Raw genomic sequence first — 17,973 nt, forward strand, 5'->3', positions numbered from 1 at the left:
AAAACTCAGTGTTAAGGTTACCTATAGGAAAGGGAGCAAACCTAGAGAGAACAAACTTGTGAGTTACAAATAGAAGGGCTTTGAGGGTGTTGCTTTCAGGTTTACTGGGGGGAGGGTGGCAGAAGGTGGCCTAGGTAACATTCTCTGGATACCCTAGGCATTTTTTTCCCTTCCCCACTCAGGGCCAAATGGCACAATCTGGGGACTGAGGAGCTCACCCTGACGGCCGCGACGGCTTGCCCCTAGCCAGGGTCTGAGGGCAGCCCGCCCCAGACAGAGGGCCACGACGGCTTGCCCCTAGCCAGGGTCTGAGGGCAGCCCACCCCAGACAGAGGGCCGCAACGGCTCGCCCCGAGCCAGGGGCCGAGGGCAGCCCATCCCGAGCAGGGCAACACCCCCCCCAGGTACTCCCCCTCCAATTGCCCCTACCCCAGTCTGATCCCCTCACATAACTGAGGACTCTGTGGTCAGGGATAGTGTCTCCAATTCCAGCACTTCCACTTTTACCCCAATAAGTGGTCATACTATATTTTGAAGTAGGTGTCACTGCCCTCCCCCTTTATATATGATAAAGGGAACCTGAGAATTGTGAACAGACTTCCCCCGGATCTAACCATCTTTTGGCAGAAGCATTCAACAGAACAAAATATGTGGTGCATTTAAGATGTCAGTCCTCTTGTGCATGCTGCCACTGTTAAGGTCATCAGACTCACAGTGACTTTCAGCAATCCATTGTATAGGTAATTGTCTTCTTTGGCTTGTCCAAGGAAACCCAAACCTGCAGATGGCAAGCATGCATCCCATCCCCCACCTCCTACACAGGTGGCCAGCGGAGCGTGGGCCTCCCCCAGCACAGGTGGCCGGTGGAGGGCCCGCAGCCCCCCTCTGCAAGGGCGGCCTCTGGGGGCGCGACCCCCCACCCTGCCGCACGGGCACTCAGCGGCTACACAGCCCCTCTTGTGCAGGAGGCTTGCGGGTGCCCGCTTCCCCCACTGCCGCCATCCTGGCTCCAAGAATTCTCTCCAGAACAAGTCCACCTTTCGGCAGTGTGGTGGCTTCACTGTACCAGTCTTGAGGAGGACCAGGGCCCAGCATCCATCCTGGGTGAGGGGATCCATTGGTTCTGGCTGTGGAAGCCTCATGGAGCTGCAGTGGCTGTGTGGCGTGGCACAGGCTCTGCGGGAGGGGGTTGGGAGCCACGAGACTCACCCATTCCTCCTTGGGAATCCTTGAATTCCTGTTGTTGAGCCTCGATCTTCACTGAGGGCCAGTCATCAACTGTTTAAATGTTCAATTATCAATAAGCTGAAGTCTGTAGAGGGCCATAATGGCCCTGCTTTAAGTGGTTCGTTGCTCCCGCAGCTCACCACACTGTCTCTGCCTCCACCGCCATCTTGGATCTGAAACCAAACCACCAGTCTTTTAGTTCATAAAACCAAATCTACTGCCATCAAGTTGATTCTGGCTCACAGAGAACTTCCATCAGCTTTCCAAAACTCTAAGTCTTAAGGAAAGTTATTGCCCACATGTCTCTGAAGAAGCAGTTGGTAAATTTGAATTGTCAACCTTTTTTAAAAAAAAATTTTTTAAAATTTTATTATTTTTGCATGTGTGTGCCATCAAATCAGATCCGACTGGTACAGGAGGAGATTGTCCCTCATTCCCAGGCAGAGTATCTGGTGGATTTGAACCATGCACCTCTGGGATTACAGTGCAGCTTCTTGCCACTAGGCCACCAGAGCTCCCCTTGAATTGTCAACCTTTTGATTACCAGCCTGACACATTACACACTCTATCACCAGGGCTCCTCAAACTACTGGTTGTAAATTAAACTAATCTAAATATTTTTTTCTTATTTTATTTACTTATTAGCCATTGTTGTGTATCTTCAAGTTCAAACTGACATATAGCCTTTAAGTTTACAGCCCAACAAATTCAATACATTTCACACTCTCTAGGATGACTCTAGTGGCCAGTGGTAAGAAGCTGCTCTGCAATCTCAAAGTCACATGGTTCAAATCCACCAGCTGCTCCATTGAAGAAGGATGGGAAGTCTTCTCTCATGTAATTAACTGCCTCTGAAAAACCCACCGGATGGTCAGCCATGGATGGGTCAGTTCTGACATGATGATACACAGTGACAGAATGACTATAAAAATACAATAATAAAGATTTTAAAAATTAAGAAGTGTTGGTAAGGATGTGGAACAATTAGAGCCTTCATACATTATTTGTGAGAATGTAAAATTATACCATTAACTCAGCAAACTATTTGACAATTCCTCAAAATGATAAAGAGGGCTCTGGTGGCTTAGAGGAAGGAATTGTGCTGCCACCTCAAAGGTATGCAGTTTGAATCCTCCAGCTGCTCTGCAGGAGAAAGATGGCAATCTCCTCCTGTGTGACATACTGCCTCTAAATCCTGCTAGAGGGTCAACTATGGGTCAGTTCCAACTCAACAGTACACAACAATAACAATTGAAATGCTAAACATAAAGTTGTCACATGATCCAGCAATTTTACCCTTACGTATCTATGAAGAGAAATGACCATAAACTTCCCGACAAAATCTTTTAGACTAATGTTCATGTTGTTGTTGTTAGGTTCTGTCAGGTTGACTACAACTCATAACAACCCTATGAACAGCAGATCTGAACCTTGTCTATCCTGCACCATCCTCACTATCTCCATCATTTCAAGCCCGTTGTAGTAGTCTCCGCAACAATCCACCTCATCTAGCATCTTCATCTCTTTCTCCAACCCTCTACCTGTCCCAGCATTACGTCTCTCATTAAGGACTGGTCCCCCCTCAAGATACTCCTAAAGAAAGTGAGACAAAGTTTCATCATCCTTGTCTCCAAGAATCACTCTGGCTTACACTTCTTTCAAGACAGATTTCTGTGTTCTTTTGGCAGTCCAGGAGATATTCAATACTTTTCATCAATACCACAATTCAAAGACATTCTTCTTTGACCGTCTTGATTTATTGTCCAAATTTCAGATGTATAGGCAGCACACTGTAGTCTTTAAACTGACACCCTTGATCTTTAGAACTTTGGATAGGTCCTTGACAGCAGATTTCCCCAGTAAAATATGCCTTTTGATTTCTTGAATGCTGCTACCAAGGGTGTTATAATGAAGCATCAAAAGAAGATGAAAATAATACACAGAATCAGGGTACCAAAAAGAATCAGTCAACACTAAACCATTTTTAAAAGTAGCATACAAACATGTAGTATTGAATAAAGAAGTCCAAGCTTCACTGAAAGCATTGGCAAAAAATAAGACTCCAGGAATTGGTAGAATACCAATTAAGATGTTTCAGGAAACAGATGAAATCCTTGATGTGCTCCTCAGTCTCTGCCAACAAATATAGATTAGGGTAACCTGACCAACTGGAAGAGATCCATACTTGTTCGAATTTCCTCGAAGGGTGACCCAAAAGACTGGAAATTATCAAAAAAATATTACCAGTATTACATGCAAGTAAAATCTTACTGGTAATATTAAAAAACAGCTAGAACAGTACATCAACAAGCAACCATCAGAAATTCAAGTTGAATTCAAAGGAGGGTATAGAATGAGGAATATCATTGCTGATGTCAGCTAGATTTTGAGTGAAGGAACAGAAACCAGAAAGATGTTTACATATGTTTCATTTATTATGCAAAAGTTATTTGACTCTGTGAATCCTAACAAATGATGGATAACATTGAGAAGAAGAGAATCTCAGAACACTTAATTGTGCTCATAGGAATCATATACATAGACCAAGAAGCAATTGTTTGTACCAAATGTTAGATGGAAGAAAAATTTACTTGGAAGATGATCTTTTTAACTTTCTCTCATTGTCTGTTTTGGAGAGAGTGAGACCAAATTTCTCGTTGGAGGCTAGGATTTTGAAGCTCTGTCTCACATACTTTGCACACATGGCCAGGAGAGACTGGTCCTTGGAGAAGGACATCATGCTTGGAAGGGTGGAGGGTCAGCGCAGGAAAGGAAGACCTCAGATGACATGGATTGATACAGTGACTAGGGCAATGAGGGTTGATGTGTAGGAATTAGTGAGACTGGCTTAGGACAGGGCTGGCTTCAGAGCTGCTATACATAGGGTCGCTATGGGTCACAGGTGACTTGACAGCATGTAACAACAACAACTTTATAATAAATACATAATTGAGGTAAAACAAAGCAAAAACAATCAGTTGCTGGAGAGTGTGTTCCAACTCATAGCAACCCTGTAAGATTGAGTAGAACTTCACATGAGGTTTCCAAGGGTGAGAATCTTCACAAGTAGACTGCCATATCTTTCTCTCACAGAGCAGCCAGTAGAGTTGAACGTCTATTCTTTCTATTAGTAGCCATGTATTTTAACCATTACACCACCAGGGTCCTAATAATAAAGGAAATTATTAAATATCAGTAATTTTCAAAAAGGAAATATTATATTTAAAAATAATCAAAATATTCTCAATAGTGAATATTATTGAACATTTACATTAGTCTAAGCATTTTATGTTTATTTCTTTATTAAATTATCCAAACAATCCTTAGCGATAACTACTATTATTATCCTCTTTATTGTCATTGGAGAGCTCTAATGGCTCGATCAGTAGGGAGTTGTTCTGCCAACCCAAAGGTGGAACCTATCTGGCACCATCTTTGGCACGCTTTACAAACCGAATTTTAAATGGAAAGGTTTATATCTTCAATTTTCCAAGAACATTTTGTCTTTTAAATCACACAGTTCTAATGGGTGTCGTTTTGAAAAGTATATCACCAAGCCTTTGGCTTCATCTGGAAGCTTAGCTAAAACCTGTTCAGTATCACAGAGCAGCATACATGCTGCCAGGGAGCAGCAGGCTTGCGGTACATCTGCTTGGAATGAAGCCCAGGGCAGGGCAGAATTCTCACAGAAGGATAGAATCCTGCCACGGAACCATCACTGCCTTCAGTCAATAGTTGGACCACTGATAAAATCAAATAACACCACCAGTATGGTAACAAGGAGAAGTGATAAAACCAAAGCAAATCAAATTTAGAGTCTGTTGGAAGTGTTGAATAAGGAGTAAGAAGAAATAAGGGGTGGGGAAAGAGGAAAAGAAAGGGTGAAGAGAAAGAATGATTAAATCTGCTGAGGAAGAAATGAAATATTTTTTAATTCAAGATACTTTATCATCCTCATCATTACTCTTGCCGGTCTACTTGACTGTTCTTTCTTTGCTCTTCCCATGCTGTTATTTTATCCTTGTTCTGTGTATCTAACCTTTCCCTAAAGACTTTGCTGATAGGGTTCTTCTTCATTGAGATATGCATAGTCTGTTTTTAGAATCCTTGTTTCTTCTTATTGCAATACATGTAGTTGTTCTTAGGCTGGTTCCCCTGTACTCCTTCATAGCTCCCACTCCCAGACTCTCCATCTCCCAAGTACTTGCTGATCAATTGCATCTCCCTTAGCACTGCTTCTAACGCAGTTCTCACCTCTTCTCCAAATACCTCCAGCCCCACCAGCTTGGCATGTGAGGCGTTCACAATTTGGCTTCAAGTCACTCCCCCAAACTTAGTTTTCAGCTTTTCACTTCTTATTCACAACATATGGCAGTAAACTTTAAAGTTTTCACGGCAAACAAGCAGTAATGTTCAAGTCCCGGTGCCAAACACATTTCTTACTAGAAAGAGAGTTGTAAAGGCAGCAGGAGCAGCTCTCCCCAGAGACGCTAATAGAGCAGAAATGTTCTCCAGCAATGAGCTCACAGTTGTGTTGACAGTGATCTTTGCACTTACCCAGGCAAGGTAATATATGTATTATACAGAGAATCTGGAGAAGGGCAGTACACATAAAGCATAAAGCACTCACGAGATGACAGTGAGAGCATTTATATGTGAGGACTGACTATAAATAACAGTCTATTCAAGCTGTATATCAAAACTGATGAGAGAAAGAAAATCTTCCAAGTGTATTTGCATTCATTTGCAATCTTTTTTATTGTTGTACACCGGGGGCTGGACAACTTTACTCTCTTCTTTAAGAAAGATATTTGGGAAGATAAGGAATGAGTGTCTGATCATGCACAGCCAGGTTCCTGTTAAAGATCTATGGTTTTCAAGCAGGTTTTCAACATAATAAAAGGAGTAAGGGATCCACGAAGCCAACATCTACTTGGAACTTGAGAAAACTTATCCCCCACAAGACATCATGATATCTGTTATCTGTCTGTCAAGGCAATATACTTTGATGAGAATAAACTGTCATTTTTTACAAGGGCCATTGTCTACCTGTACAAACATTGTGTGAAACCAGTGCTTAAACCCAACTATGATTTAATACTGGCAAAGCTCATAGTGAGCTGCACTTCTAAAGTAAAGTCTGCACACACTAAACCAGAGGCTGTGTTCCTCCAGCAATTCAAACAGACCAGTAACTCCCAGGGAGGAAAATGGATAATCTCCTCCCGAGCAATTTACAGCCTCGGAAGCCAATGGACGCACTGCAATTCTGAAGGCATGTTGTTCAAATCCGCTGGATGCTCTGCTGGAGAAGGAGGGACAATATCCTCCTGTGCCTGACAGATCCAATTTGACAGTACACAACAAGAAGAAACAACAACAACGAACCCCCATTTCATATATATATATATATATTAAAAAAAAACCAAGGGGGAAAAAAATCTTAAAAAAAAAAAAAAAGAAGCCAATGAAGAGTTACTATGAGTCAGAACTGACCTAATGGCAGGGAATCTGAGGGACTTTTTAGCTATATCCATAATTAATGTTCAAAACCATGCATTAATAACCTTGCCTATAAACATTATAATAGTGTTTTATAATCTTGGAGCATCTTTCTTTTACTTTTCCATAATTTTTGGACTCGTGTACTTATAACTTGTTAGTCAAATTTGTGTCTTCTAGGCTGCAACACCCCCATGATACATCTTCAAGGATATGAACATGTACGGCTAAGCACAATTAATAACAGTGCATCTAAATTCCAAAATCAATCTCCATAATAGTCTATGTGTTTCCTACTGCCAAAGGGGCCCTTTAGAGTAGTGAGAGAAGACCTTCACCCTGAAACCCACAGCGTCCCTTTTCAGCAGGAAGTAGCTAAGAGAATACGCCATCCCCTTTTCCTTATGAATCAGGGTGAAGTCTCTCTCAGGGAGGAGTGATAGGGAATGGCAAAGGACACACTGACAAAGAAGATTAATCAGAACTGGCTTTGACAAGCACTGTGGCAATTGGACAATTAAAACAGACATTTGGATGGCGGGGGAAGAAGAACAAACTGGGGAGGAGGGTAGAGAGAATGGTGCAGCAATGAAGGAATGAAAACCCAAAATCCCTATAAATGTTCATTAAAACTAATAAAATTTAGTTTTAAAAAAAAGAGAAAAAAAATAGGAAAAAAGCCTGATCCCTTCTTTCTCCAGAAGGTTAACAGTAAATCACCAATGCATTTACTCACAACACATAAATTTTCATTAGTGTTAATTAACAATACAAGACATTCTATCTGATCTAAAAAGTAATAGCCCGACAAAGAATAGAAATGGAATTGTTTCACATCCAAGTATAAATTTAAGTTCATAACATTAAAAAATGCTTCTTGATGGAGCTTGTTTTGCACTGATAGTTAAATAATACCCTGGACCAACATAATTCTTGTTGCTGTTGTTTGGTTACCACTTAGTCAATTTCAACTCAGAGTGGCTTCATGTGTGCTCTAAAGGGCTGTGACTTTTCAGAAACAAAACTCCAATCCTGTCAGGTGGTCCCTCTGGATAGATTTGAACCACCAAGCTTTTGGCTAGTAGTTGTTCACTTAACCATTTGTGTACCGTAGTATTGTTGTTCTGTACCACTGAGTCTGAACTGATCCACAGCTGACTCTCCAGGAAGTTCTCAAAAGTGATGTATTGCACAAGAGGAGATTATCTATCTTTCTCCCATGAAACACCTGGTGGATTCAAACCTCCTGCCTTTGGGGTTTGCAGTGCAACGTCTTATACTAAGGTACCAGAGCTCCCTTTATTATCATATGTTATTATTGTTGTTAGGTGCTGTTGTGTTCAGCATGACTCATGGCAACTCTAAGAACAACAGACTTGAACCCAGTCTTAGGCTGTGCCATTTTCATCCTCTCTGACATGCTTGAGCCCATTGCTGCAGTCAGTCACCGTGTCAGCCCATTTCATTGGGGGTCTTCCTCTTTAACAGACTTTTTCCTAAGCATGATGTCCTTCTCCAAGAAACAGCCTGTCCTTGCAACATGTCCAGAGTATGAGAGAGAAAGCTTCACCATCTTTTCCTCCAAGAATCACTCTGATTGCATTTTTGGCACTCGATGGGATACTCAGTAGTTTTCTCCAACACCACAATTCAAAGGCATCAGTTCTTCTTCTGTCTGTCATCTTATTCATTGTCCAGCTCTCAGATGTGCAACAAGTTATTGAAAAATATTGTAGCCTGAATCATAGCCTGAATTGGTCTCCAAACTAACATCATTGCTCTTCAGTTATTTGGAAAGATCTCTGACAGCAGACTTATTTAATGGAATACATTTCCTGATCTCCTAACGATTGGCGTCAAGGGTGTTGAGCATGGATACAAGATGAATAAGTTAATAAAATATTTGTCTAAAATAAGGTCCAATTCATTTGTGACACAATTACTTTCTTAATCACATAGTTTTCAAAGAAACCTCATTTATTTTATACTGATAGCATATTTTTAAAACAAAATATCAGAGAAAATTGTTCTTACAATTAAAGTAGTTGGGGATAGAGTGGATCCTTATTCCAAAGTACTCAGGCAGAACATTTTTAATGATGTGGTTTTATTTACTGTTTCCAGTTCCTAAGCCCAGAAATCATGGGAATTAAAGAGCATGAATTCATATGGGGTTTTTTGTGGTTGTTGTTTTGAAACTTTCTAAGCTTAATTGCAAAGTATAACAGAGGAAACACTAAAAGCATCACTATGGTGTTGAAGACCATCTCTTGAGATATTGATTGAAGTCATCTTGGTATTATCATTATTTTGTGTAAACACAGGCAAGATGCCTGGCTGTGCACATGGTAAGCTCCCATTAAATATTTGAGAAGCACTGACAACGTAAAGAAATACCTAATGGCTGTAAACAGTCTTTTTCTCCTGTCTAGAAGAGAATGGAGCAAACCCACTTGTCTGCTTTTTTCTGATAAAATGAACTAGATTTTGATGAAGTAGATTGATTGACTTTCAAACCAAAAAAGACCTCTTCCACTTACCTTGAATCTCATAGGGAGAAAAATAGCAGCATGACTCTGAAATTTTTTGTTGTCATTGTTTTTAGGTATCATCAAATTGAGTACTTCTCATAGCAACCATATGAATAACAAATCTGAACCCTATCCTGTCCTGGGCCGTCCTCACCATCTCTGATACACTGGAGCCAATTGCTGTGGTCACCATGTCAATGCATCTTGTTTGGGGTCTTCCTCTTTTTTACTCATCTGCCATCCTTTCAAGTATGACACTGTTTTCCAAGGAATAGCCTTTCCTAGCAACTGCTTTCCAAGGAATAGCCTTCCCTAGCAACATGTCCAAAGTATGAAAGATGAAGCTTTTACCATCCTTGCCTCCAATGAGTACTCCATTTGCACTATCTCCAAGACATACCTGTTTATGGTCCCTGTGGTCTAGTGATTAGTATTTGGCACTTTCTCTCCAAGACATACCTGTTTTTTTTCTTTTAGAAATTTTCTATTAGTCTGAGGAAGAATAACTGATGTTCAGAGTTTTTGGAGTTTAAAAACTGGGTCTTGGATCAGGTTGTTTTGCTCAGTTTTAACATTTAAATGCATTCTCTAATCCTTTCTTTTCATGTGTTTGTATATATCTGAAGTTCATTTTGAACCTCCTAATTAAATTTTAACTCTTAAATAAGGATGTTTCTGCAGGGTTTTGTGTTTGGATTAGCTCTCTCCTTTTTCCTCATGGCAATGATGATAGTGTGTAGTCATTGAAGTCTTCTTCCCTTATGTCATCTCCATAACACAGGTTGTGGTGAAGAAGCAGCAGGACTAATCGTCCACTTCTGAGTTAACAAGGCCTTTGGAAACCCTATAGATAACAGAAAAAACACGTATTCACTTAGACCTTTTCAATAGTTCTAACATTGATCTCCACTTGAATTTCAAATGTATATATTCAACTGTATAGTGGTCATCTATACCTGGGTAGACACCACTTCTTTAAATTTAAAACTTCAGAAAAAACTTATCTTCCTACTTTCTAATACTCTTTAAGTAAAATATCTAGCTGAATCCATCCCCTAAAATTGTTTTTATTGTTATGTGCCATCGAGTCACTTGCGACTCATAGCGACTCTATGCACAATAGCTCTGAACCCCTTTTTATCCTGAGCCAATCTTACTATCTCTGACACACATATCCTTATTACTCCAGTTGTTGTTTCAGTCCATCTCATCGAGGGTCTTCCTCTCTTGCACTGTCCTTTGACTCTTCCAAGCATGATGTCCTTCTCCAAATAATCTAAGTATGTGAGATGGAGTCTCAAAATCTTTGCCTCCAAAGAGCAGCTTGATTTCAGCCTCTCCGGACAGACCTGTTTGTTCATGGTAGTCCATGATACGTTCAATTCTTCTGGCATCCTTGGTCATTGTCCAGTTCTCTGATGAATAGCTAGTGATTGCAAAGACTATGGCCTGGACCAGGTGTACCTTAGTCTCTAGACTGACATCATTTTACTCTTCAGCACTCTGGAGAGGTCCCTGATAGCGGATTTCCCTAATGCAATTTGTGTTTTTATTTCCAGACTGCTGGTGCCAAGAATGTGATTGTGAAAATGAGCAAGCTAAAATTGTTAACAATCTCAGTCTCTTCTTCATCTATCACGATGCTACCAGTTGGTCAAGTGGTGAGAATCTTTGTCTTCTTGATGTTGATCTCCAACTCATATTTCAAACTACATTCCTTGACCCTCTATTGCAGATGCTTCAGGCCCTCCTCAGTTTCAACAAGTAAGGTTGTGGCATCTGCATAACTCAAGATGTTGATGAGTCTTTCTCCAATCCTGATGCCACATTCTTCCTCATAAAGTCCAGCCTCTCAAATTACCAGTCCTGCCTACAGATTGAAAAGATATGAATATAGGATACATCCCTGACACACTTCTTTTTTTATTTTGGACCACACAGTGTTTCTTTGCTCTGTTCTGACAATTGCCTCCTGGTCCAAGTATAGGTTTCGCATGTGCACAATCAGGTGTTCTTGGAGTCCCATTCTTCTCAAGGTCAGTCATCTAAATATTGTTATTAGATGCTATTGAGTAGAATAGAACTATAATGAGAGAATAGAATTGTTCCATAGATTTTTCTAGGCTGTAATCTCCAGGTGGAAATCACAGAGTCACTTGTAGATTTAGACCACTGACCTTTGAATTAGCATCCCAGCACTTAATCATTGTATCATCATGGTTCCTTTCATCTTCTCATACAAGATTAAAACTTGGCATTTGTTCTAGACCAGGGATCACCAAACTGCAGTTTGAGTTTTGTTTTTCTTCCCTTTAGAATCATCTTACCAACAATTACATTTGTGAAACATGTAAGCCAGCTACTTCAGGCCTCATGCCTTAATATCCCCATTTTAGATAGCCAACTTCTGATTTACTCAACCCTATCAGTGGCATCCACTTCCTGAACAACATGCCTCCAGAAACTCTATGAACTTTGATAAATGTCAATAGTTACAGAAAAGCTTCAGGCCTTTTATTCATAGGGTCGCTTTGAGTAGTGCTTGACTCGACGGCAATCAACAACAACAACATCAAACCAGTACTCTGAGAGAACAAGCATTCCCCTTTTGCTGACAAATCATCTATTCAGCTTGGAAACTATGAGCATCTGTATCCACAAGCAAAGTCCAGTCCAGAGCAACCCATCGGCTAAAGTGCAGTTTGTTTTTTATAAATTGAGTTTTACTAGAACCCCATGGCATACATTAGGTTATGTACTGAAAACACTACAATGGCAGATCAAACGCATCTTGGGCCATATGGCCAACACAGCCTAAAATATTTATGGTCTGCTCCTTATTTAAAAGGTGTGCTTATAATTGTCCCTCTCTCATATGGCAAAAGCTGCCTATTTTCACTTCCTATTTAGTTCTGAAGTTCATTACTAGCACTTTTCAAATTCAGGTTCCCATCATCTTTCACCTGGACTATTGCAACAAACTCCGAACTCCCTGGCATCCCTGCCTAAAGTCTGAGCTCCACCTTCCACCACAATGATACGGATAAAATACAAGCCTATTCTCATGCTGTCCACATGCTGCTCCCATTTCTGCACATCTTGGGAGCAGAGTTCTAACAGCTTTTGCTTTGGACTGCCTTTTCAAGGATTTTTTTTATAACTACAGAGGCCGTTTTCTCCTGCGTGTAATAAAGATAATATTTCCTCCAGCATAAATGTTAGGTAGATTGCTTGCAGACCCCTCATAAAATTTGGGGACTCTCAAGGTCAGGCAGGTTTGAGCTGTGACAGAAACCCACCAGGGCCTCCTTCCTGTTCACATGAAATTTAGAGTAGAAGGGGAACCAATGTGAATGTGAAGGTCACTTTGCCTGTTGAGTGATGAATAATGAAATCCTTTGTCTCTGACTGAGCAATCTCTTGTTTCCTGCCAGCAGCCATGAAGCTGTGACAGATTAACTTGTTAGTTTGCAAGCAAGGCAAAATCTAGTTCCTTCAGAGTCCACGCCATTCACCCTCTTACTATTCTCTTCATGACTAAAGTCCAGTTTCTCAACCAAGCCTTCAGTAAGCTGAGTGCCTTACACTCATCTCGTGCCATTCGCCTCCTCTAGGTTTTTAATAGTTGTTCATAGATCCCTGATTAATGTCTCTAGTCTGTGTCTTCCCATTTTTACTCATATTGTTCTTTATACCTGAATTACCCTCTCATCTTCCCAGAAATACTTCTTTCTACCTTTTCCCCACCCCAGTCGTCTTTGGTCTTCAACCTCCTTTTCACACTCTGAGCACAACTCAGGTATTATGCTCTTCTGTGAGCGGCCAGGCATGCATCCCTAAGCTTAACTCAATGCCCTTCCTACAATTCCAACAGCCCTCTGAGAACACATCAAGTGTAATCCTTGTCATAGCCTCGAAAATGCCACAGGTGTTGATGAGGGAGGTGGTAGAATCCTCAGCATTTTGCTGCCCACAGAACTTCATGCTGTGTCGGTATTTGTGCATACTTAGTAGATGTTTTTTGAATTAAACTGAAAATAAATAAATTGCACTGATGCAATAGCCTTAATGTTCTTAATTTTCACACTATAGAAGAAAAAAAAACCAATCATTTTCTCTTATATTCTTTGCACTTGGAAAACTGCTTCCTTTTTAGCATTATTTTCCCATGTGGAATACGGGATTAACATTTAAGACCTATCAGAGGCAGTAAGAATGTAATAAAGTGCTTTATAAAGGTTTGATATTTTTCCTTATTCTCCAAACTATACACATTAGGTAAATCAAAAAAGTCCTGGTGTCATTATTTGCAAGGAGAGAAAAACAATTCAACTCTTGAACCTTTGAGGAATTTACTGAATAATGCCAGAGAATATGGCCATTTAAGTCATCTAAGCATAGTCTGAGTATTCTGACCCTTGGGGAAATTCTGACCCTTCAGGTGAAGGCATTGGCCTTAAGTTAACTGGGTGGGAAAAGGTGTCACATTGTTCAGGAGGTGAGGGGAGCTGCCTTCACCAGATTTTCAGGACCATTTTATCAAATAAGGTGGAGAGAAATTCACCTCTGGATAACTCACTAAGAATGCTGTCACCAAACCTTTTAGAATACTCCAAAAATCCTTGTAAGTAACAGTTAAGGGGTTAAAAAAAATAGGCAAGACTGTTTAACATTCCTCTAACGGCTCTCTGGAAGACTATAGGCTATAAATAGACAAGAAAGACAAAAGGGGGAAGGAGAGTGTGGGGTGGGGAGAAAGAGACAATTGTCTGGTGCTTTAGACTTCTAAAAGCTCATCTATGGAATCTCACTTTGGAAAAAAAAGTCATTCCAGGCACTGCAGTCTGTTATCCAGAGGTGTGCATTGGTATGCAGAGGGCCTCAGAAGCTCACTGCGGCTCAAGGGAACCCATCAACAATGCCGTAAGTAGACTGAGTGTGGTGCCATGAATTCCAAGTATGGAATGTAATGTCTAATGAAACATGGCCAAAACATTCCCACGTTGAATATTTCATTGGGGATAGTGTTTATAGGGAGTTCTGGTGGCCCACTGGCAAGAAGCTACACTGCAATCCCAAAAGCACATGGTTTGAAGCCACCGCTTACTCAGTGGGAGAAGGATGGGCAATCTCCTCCCATGTGATTGTTGCCTATGAAAACCAGCGGGACGGTCTGCTATGGGTCAGCTGTGGGTCGGTTCTAACTCTGCGATACACAACAACAACGTCTTTATACATATACACACTAGCCAAAACTCTGTATTGTGGCTTTCCACTTATTTTTCCAGATAATCTCTAGTCGCGCAGAACCTAGCTTAAAAATTTCACTTGAGGATGCACCTAATACTAGAGTCATTATCATCAAAGGTACTAATTCTTTGTAAACATTGGTAAAAACAGGGCTTAATTGGCTTTACTATAAGTTATCTATAAAGCTAAAATCTCATCTCCCCACCCTAGTTCAAGAGCAGAAAACTAGAGCACGTAGAAATCAACATAGCTTCAGAAAAATAAAAAATTCACAAAAATAACTTGTCCTTTTCTGAATGCCTGTGTTTTTATCAATAACCCAAAGGATATTGTGTTAAATCACATATATATAATTTAAAAGGACATTGTTGTTGTTGTTGTTGTTGTTGATTGACTTCGAGATGAGCACAACTCATAGCAACCCTATGAACAAAAGGCCTGAAGCCTTTCTATAACTACCAACATTTATCAAAGCTCATAGAGTTTCCAGAGGCAGGTTGTTTAGGAAGTGGATGCCACTCCTGCTTTGAAAAAAGGACATTAGTGAATTAATAACTAAAAAATACACAGGCTTCATACGAGTGAGAGTGGTTCTGAAATCTGAAATATACCACTGAAACATCTGAGTATAAAAAATAACAACATATTTATCCCATGAACATATTTCATATAACCTATGAATACTATAATATTGTATAGAAAGTTTACAAATGTCTCATCTCTTCTGCCCTCCTTTTAAAAGGTCTGTTAAACTTGCCATTTTAAGACTGGAATGAAAATCTTTCAACAAACACGGAAAATAAAGCACTTCCTGGTCTATAATAATAGATAATAACAGGGACAAACACACAGATGCCTTATTATCTTTCATTTTAAATGAAAATTTTAAGATAAGTTTAAGATCTTGAAATGCAATCAATGTACTCAAAATCAAAATTCTAAGCATACAAATGCTCAGGAGGGAATGTGCTCAAGATAGCTAGAAAGTAGGTTTCAAATAAATGCTAGTAATGCAACATCACCACTATATTTGCAAAAGAGAATTACAACAAAAGAAGACTTGCATATTTAATTCATTAACTTTAATTTCTTCCTGATTACCAAGGGGAATCAATTTTGTTGCATCAGAGTTAAGTGTTAATCCTGAAGAATTTATTATTCCTTTTCCAGGACTGTGCTGAGGTATTTTTTGTCTTACAAAAAATTAAATTTTGTGCCCCAAAATATGCCTTGTAAATCCTAACTTCTACAGTTTTATTTATAATTCCATTTGAAAATGTATTGTCTTTGTTAATGTGTCTTTAACAACAAACCATGAATAAACAACTTTCTTTTTATTAAAACAATCTCCCGTTGTCATTTAGTTATAGCGGCCCTATATACCAGCAGTCAGGTACTAAGGAGATATCTTGCATTGGAATAGTCTGCTGTGAGGGACGTCTCCAGATTATTAAGGAGCAATGATATCAGTTGGAAGAGTATGGTACATCTGATTCAGGCCATAGTCTTTTCAATCACTCGCTATGCTGCTAAGATCCAGACAATGAAAATTTTAAGAAAAGAGGAATTTATGACTTTGAGTTGTGATGTTGGAGAACAGTACTGAATATCTCGTGGATTGCTAAAAAAACAACAACACAACAACCCAAAAAACGAACAACCAAAAAAACCCAAACAGATACATCTTGGGGAAGGTACAGCCAGAGTGTTCCTTAGAGGAAAGGATGGCGAAACTTCATCTCACATGTTTTGGCATGTTAGGAGGAACTATTCCTTGGAAAAGGACATCATGCTTGGAAAGGTAGAGAACAATGAAAGAGAATCAATGAGCTGGAATGACACAGTGACTGAAGCATTGGGTTCAAGTGTGTCACAGATGATGTGCTTGGAACAGGATACAGCAGGGTTAAGATCTGTTGCATGTGTCATATTTGATTCAATGGCACCTAGCAACAATAAATAACAAAGACACTTTCTATCTTTTCTTGTCCGTTTTAGAAGTTCTGAAATTTTAATCACAGAAATTCCAGGAAGTTTTGGCATAATATCAATGTAAAAGCACAATCTTTCATTCTTATATATTAGTGCAGTCAGCTCCACTGTGGGCTGTCCCAGGTCCGTCTAAACTGACAGTTCCAGAGAATATTCCTTTAATACAGTGAAGTTTCTTTATACACTGCTGTTGTGGACATCATCAATTATGTACAGTAACCATATGTGAATGCCAAAAAACTAAACCTACTGTCTTCAAGTAGATTCTTATTTACAGTGTTCCAATAGAATCTTCCTGTGATATTGATGCTACATTCTTCTTTATAAAGTCCAGTTTCTCAACTAATTTGATCAACATACAGGTTGAATAGGTATGGAGAGAGAATAAAACCCTGAGACACTCTTTTTAATTTTAAACCATGTTGTGTTCCCTTGCTCTGTTCACACAACAGCCTGTTTGTATAGGTACAGGTATAGGTTTTGCATGAGCACAATTAAGTATTCTGGATTCCCATTCTTCTAAATTTGTGATCCATGTAGTCAAATGCCTTTGGATAGTCAATAAAACAAATACACATTCTTCTTGTATGGTTTTTTGTTGTTGTTGTTGTTGTTGTTTTAAGGAAACAAGTTTTATTTTTATAATCAGAACATTGTAATAAAAATATTATATTAGCTACCTTCATTGTCTGGAGCTTTGGCCCAGGGGTCACCAAGCATGTGCTCCCCCCTGGCCACTGAGACCTATTGTGGCATGAGGTAGGTCTAAGGGACACCCCCAGCTCCCCACCTCCCACCTCCCCATGGCGGCTATCTCTGTGGCTGGGACCCCTCCCTCTTTCATCCTACTCTCCTTGTAGCCCCCAAACACCCCTACCTGAGCTGCTTAGAATTCTTGACCTGCGCCGCAAGACAGATCCCAACCCGGCTCCTCCAACAGCCTGGGCTGCATACAGCAGGAGCCAGGGGTGAGTGCCGCACTGACTGCCAGCTATGCCCCTCGGCCAGCACCCCCACAGGCCCACCTCCTTCTCTCTCTGTCCATGTGGTGGGTGCTGTCAGTGGGGGGCCAGCTCTGCAATGACCCTCCTGCGACCACCCAAGCTGCCTCACCATGTGTACCCACAGCATAAGGCACAGCCCATCTCAGCGATGCCCGCCTCCAGGGGCTCCGGCTCTGGCCAGCAGAAATCCGGTCACTGTCCTGGGGCAGGGCCAGCGACCAGGACACACGGGTCAGTTGCCAACAGCTCTGGATCCTAGGGGCGAGTGTCTCTGTTTAAAAAATAGACTGAAAAATCTGAAATCATCTTGTTGTTGTTATTTGCCGTCGAGTCGTTTGCGACTCATAGCAACCCTATGCACAACAGCCCTAAACCCTGCTCTGTCCTGTGCCAACCACACTGCCTCTGACACACCCATCCCGATTACTCTAGTCACCGAATCAATTCATCTCATAGAGGGTCTTCCC

This window comes from Elephantulus edwardii, unplaced genomic scaffold (assembly GCF_000299155.1).
Source record: "Elephantulus edwardii isolate Elephantulus edwardi_28Jun2011 unplaced genomic scaffold, EleEdw1.0 scaffold00157, whole genome shotgun sequence".
In the NCBI taxonomy this organism is placed as follows: domain Eukaryota; kingdom Metazoa; phylum Chordata; class Mammalia; order Macroscelidea; family Macroscelididae; genus Elephantulus; species Elephantulus edwardii.